This window comes from Cebus imitator, unplaced genomic scaffold (assembly GCF_001604975.1).
Source record: "Cebus imitator isolate Cc_AM_T3 unplaced genomic scaffold, Cebus_imitator-1.0 Scaffold33, whole genome shotgun sequence".
Classification (NCBI taxonomy): Eukaryota; Metazoa; Chordata; class Mammalia; order Primates; family Cebidae; genus Cebus; species Cebus imitator.
The window spans coordinates 5,873,000-5,878,177 of record NW_016107348.1 but is presented as its reverse complement, the minus strand read 5'-3'; the positions used below and the strand labels follow the sequence as shown (position 1 = coordinate 5,878,177).

Genomic DNA, 5,178 nt, shown 5'->3' with positions numbered 1-5,178 from the left:
AAAAAAAAAAAAAAAAAAACATATTACTAAAATACCAGGTGCATATCTGTATCTTTCCTTTTCACGGCACCTCAAAGAAACCTGAAATCTTCAAATCATTTTACAATGTAAAGTTACATTCTCTAAAACTTCCAACGACCATGAAAAAGATAACCAAAGGGGCTTCAAATAGATTAGTCTATTAATTGGTCTTAGCGGGCAAATAACTGAAATGAACCTCAAAGTTTCAGATCAATTTTTACTCACACCGTCTCTGAAAGCAAGAAGGCGACTTCTGTAGAAGAGAAACGATTCTGACCAGCGGGACGGGGGTTCTCGGCAACAGTGGGTACAAGGATCTCAGCGTCAACGACAGGGTTCAAAACGTGAAGCTTCCCGCAGAAACAAACCAAGACACCCCCTCCCCCCACGACTCCTCCGGGGTACGCTCGCGGCTTTAGAAAGCAGCAACAGATACTCCAGAGCAGGAGGCGGCACTCCAGAAACGTCTGAAGCAGAAGTGGTCTCCCCAAAGCTTACGAGGAACCCCGACGCCGAGCAGCTCCTCTACATGCGAACCCAGACTCCAACCCCTCAGGAGAAAGGAGCGATATCTGCACAAAGTGCCCCTACCCCACCCCCACGGTGCAGACACACATCTCTAGCAGCGACGGAGAAGCCCAGAGAAAAAACCCGCATTCCACTCCGTCCGCCTCCTGAGCAGGGCGGCAGAGAGGCCGGGGCCCACGCCCCCGGAGGCCAGGGGGCCACGCCGCAGCTCCGGCCTCCGCGCAGAGGAAAGCGCAGCGAGAGGTTCGCAGCGAAGGAACGAATCCCGGCGCCTCGCCGACCCGGTCCCCAGCAAACCTTCCCTCCCACCACCCTCGAAGACAGGGGAACAATGAGAAGCCGCCTCCCCCGCCGTCCCCGCCCCGAGAGCGGCCGGGGGCGGCGGCGGCGCCATGTCCCCTCACACCCCCGCGGACGGACACACACTCCCCCTTCGACTGCGCGGCCCCCGTCAGCCGCCTGCAACCCGGCCGAGCGGAGGCGCGTCCCTGACTGCCGCTCCCGCGCCCTTCGCCTCCCCGCCCGCCCCACTCACCGGCTCCTGCCCCAGGCAGGGGCTCCGCTGGCCGCGGCCGGAGCGAGAGTCGGGTACCAGCTGCCGCGGCCGCCGGCGCCGCCGCACAATATGGCGAGCCTCGGCTTCCGCAGTGGAGCTCGGGAAATACAACAGGGGCCGCTCAATATTCATGAGAGACTGAGGGGAAGCCGGCTCGGCCGGCGCTGCGGGGAGGGCGGGAAGGAGCGAGCGAGCGAGGGGCGGAGGCGCGGAGGCGCGGGACGAGAACGTGCACGGCGCGGGGAGGCCCGCGGCGCGAGGGGAGGGTGCGCCGCCGCGTGCTGGCCTGAGGAACCCGAGCCGCCGCCCCGCCCCGAGCCGGCCGGCCACGCCCCCCCGGCGCCCACCGCGGCCCGACGCAGCCCCCAGGCTACGCCGGGATGACGGCGCCGCCACCTCGTCCTGCTCGGCGTTCTGCTTGGACTCTTCTGCCCTGGCTTCGGCGCACCCAGTACGCCTCCCTGGCCGGGTGCTGGGGTTTGGACTCAGACTTCTTTCTCGTGAGTTCGTCCTCTTAAACCCATCCCGCTCGGCGGAAATTCACATTAGGTTTCGGTCTGCAGAACTTCACATGAACTTCATCACTCGTCCACCCTCATACAGCAAACACACACTTTTCATCCTTGCAGGATAAAACTGCAAGGTGTAATTACTCCAGGGAAAATGACCTTCCACTCTAACCTGAGGTTAACGTCCTGATTGTGGTCAACAACTCTTACTATTTGCCTTGCTGTCGCTTTATTCCTAGCTCCTTGGCTCCTTCCAGTATTATCTTCTGAACTTGAGGATTTTCGAAGGAAAGATTAATAGATATAATCATTACCTAAAACACAGTCAGTTAGCATCCAATAAATTATTCGACATTTAATCCATATAAATTATGAGCTGAAGAAGCAAAAAAGAACCGAAAGTTTCCTGATCTCAAGATGTACTGTTGTTGAGCTGTCACTCATGTTCTCTTTAGAAGATAACGAACAATACCAGACTGTAAATCTGAAGGCACTTGAGGCATAAACCAATGGACTGCAGTGGGAATTGGGCAAACTAGGTTCATAGCCTCCAATGTGTGTCTAAGTATGTGACTTACGTAGATTGTATAACTCTGTACTTCATTTTCTTCCTCTGCGAAATGAGAGAATTGTATTGAATCCTAGGTCGTTTCCAATTCTTTAATGCTCTACAACTCTCTATAAGCAATTCCAAATAAATGATAGGAATTTACATAGGAATTTAGAAAAGAAAAATATCAATTCCAGCTGGTACTTTTGGGGATGCTTTACTGAGGAGCCAGAATTTAAGATGGTCTTTGACGCCTTAAAGATGGGGGGAGAAAAAGAGGACAGGGGTTAAATACAGGACATTATGTATATAACAATCCATAAAGTAAACAAGGGCAACACATTTTTCTTTTTCAGTGGCTTGAAAACTTTAGCTTACCATTCATAACTTTAAGTAACAAATGACAATTAACTGACTCTACCAGCCTGGCTAATATGGTGAAACCTCGTCTCTACTAAAAATACAGAAAAGTTAGCCGGCCGTGGTGGCGGGTGCCTATAGTCCCAGCTACTCGAAAGGCTGGGGCAGGAGAATCACTTGAACCTGGGAAGCGGAGGTTGCAGTAAGCCGAGATCACGCCATTGCACTCCAGCCTGGGCATCACAGCGAGACTCTGTCTCAAAACAAAAAACAAAATCAAAACAATCAGGAATGTTCTGCTTCTCCCTTTTTGTTAAAAGTCCAAATTCTAGAGACAGTGCAGTTGCAGACGCTCCTTCCTCCTTCCTTCATGACAATTGCATGTGTAGTTCAATTAAAAGAAGACAGGATGGTCATAATTTAGAACTTTTGCTCTAATTAAAGTGCTTTTGAAAATCATGATGTGTGGTTAGATTAAGCAATTCAGTTGATGTTGAGAAAAGTGATCATTTATGGAAAGCGCAGGAACTTTATTGATAAAAGTTAAATATAGTGCTTAAAAAAGACTCACAGGAGAATTACTGGAAAAATGGAAAACTTGTGGGATATCTGGATTAAATGTGATTAAAAAGCTAGACCTCAGGCTAACATCCTTAATATAAAAAACACTACTGACAAATTAATGGAACTCATTTAATCTCTTTTATCTCTTACTCAGAAACTTGGCACTGGATCTCCCCTGACTATATTAATCAGGAAAGCTTATGTTATGGTACAGTAACAAACATCTCCAAAATCTACATGCCTTAACACAACAAAAGTTTATTGCTTGGTTATGCTTCATGCTTCATGAGGATCCAACTCACTCTGTTCCAGTCACTCCCTGAACCAGATGATAGAGATTCCACCATCTTGTAGCTGTAATCACACCGGAACACAGAAACTTATTCTCTCTGGCAAAGGAAAAAAATAACTAAAGAATCCCCGTGGATTTTTCATAGCCTTAGCTAGGAAAGGAAGCAGAGCACTGATCACATTTCATTGCCCAGAACTAGTTGTACAGCCCCACACATCTGCAAGGGGATGAGTCCTTGAACTGAGTTCAGGAGAAGTGAGGATGTTTTTGAACAATACTAGTGTCAGCCACCCTGACCTCACCACTCAGTTCATAGATGCTATGGGAAAACTCTAAGAGGTTTAATTCCGTAACACTGGTTCTCTTGAGTGACTTCAAGAAAGTTATGCTTTCAGAAGTAAACTCTCTTACTTATGAAGAGTTGGCTGTCACGTAAATAGAGTGGACTTTCCATTTTCTTCCCTGTTGTTTTAATTGTGTATTATATCAATGTAAACTCCATAGTAAATGTATCAGTAGTGATTCACAAATCCAGACCACATTCTTTTTGCTAATGTTTTGACCTAACATAATGGATATCATTCTAAAATACATTTTCTAGTAACACTCTATCTGCATGTTAAATGTACTAACTGGAAGTGAAATTTGTATTTTAAGTAGAAGAACATTACATTAACACTACATAATAGAAGTATATTATCGGTGATGACTAGATGAATTCTAGTTTAAAAATAAATCTCTTCCTTTAACACTTTGGAAGTAGTATCAGGTTAATTACATGGTGAATTGGGTGGGTATTTCTAAGTGATTACAAAAATTACCCCTTGGCCAGGCATGGTAGCTCACGGCTGTAATCCAAGCACTTTGGGAGGCCAAGGCAGGTGGATCACCAGAGGTCAGAAGTTGGAGACCAGCCTGGCTAACATGGTAAAACCCCATCTCTACTAAAAATACAAAAATTAGCTGGGCGTGGTGGCACATGCTTGTAATCCCAGCTACTTGGTAGGCTGAGGCAGAAGAATTGCTTGAACCTGGGAGGTGGAGGTTGCAGTGAGCTGAGATCACACCACTGCACTCCAGCCTGGGTGACAGAGTGAGACTTCACATAAGAAAAAAAAAATTACCTCCTTACTGGCATTCTTCTATAGTCGGGCTACAAAATTAAACTAGTTTAGGTCAACCAACTTTTATTGAGCATCTAGTATGTGCTTCCTATCAAAAAAAATTACTGGCATTGTTCTATAGTCAGGCTACAAAATTAAACTAGTTCAGGTCAACCAACTTTTAATGAGCATCTAGTACGTGCTTCATATCAAAAAACATTACCTCTTTACTGGCATTCTTCTATAGTCAGGCTACAAAATTAAACTAGCTCAGCTCAACCAACTTTTATTGAGCATCTAGTATGTGCCAAGCACTTTATTAAGTGCTTGGAATAAAAACATTAACTAGAATATGAGTTCCTTGAAAGCAGAAACCTTGTTCACCAGCAGATAACTAGAGACTAGCACAGTGCTAGCACTTAGCAGATGCTCAACAAATAGGTATTAAGAGAATGAAAGACTGGGATTCTTTGACTCTAGTGTGTATATGAAATAGAATAGCACATATGAGCTTGGTTTGCTTCATTTTCATTACTTAACAGAGGAAGTTTCTGTGAGAGTGTATTTAGTCTCTCCAGAGGCTTTCTCTATTTAGGCAGTGTGTCTTAAATGGAAATTCACACTTTCCTATTCTATATCTATCATATAAATTTCTTTTCAGCCATGCACCAAGTATTTAATGGTTATCTGCTCAT

The 5,178-nt window shown here is 46.1% G+C and overlaps 1 protein-coding gene across 2 annotated transcripts in view; it reads right to left on the bottom strand.

Annotated features, from left to right (window-relative positions):
* The window catches only part of RNF2 (ring finger protein 2), a 46,821-nt gene extending 45,401 nt beyond the window's left edge, over positions 1-1,420 (bottom strand). Inside the window, exon 1 of one of the 2 annotated variants that reach the window (XM_017524513.1) lies at positions 1,085-1,420. The gene's annotated coding sequence lies outside the window, so the exon portion shown is untranslated. Of the gene's footprint in view, positions 1-246; positions 337-1,084 lie in introns of those variants that run through there. The other variant, XM_037737073.1, reaches the window with a different exon arrangement.
* Positions 1,421-5,178: the final 3,758 nt, after the last annotated feature.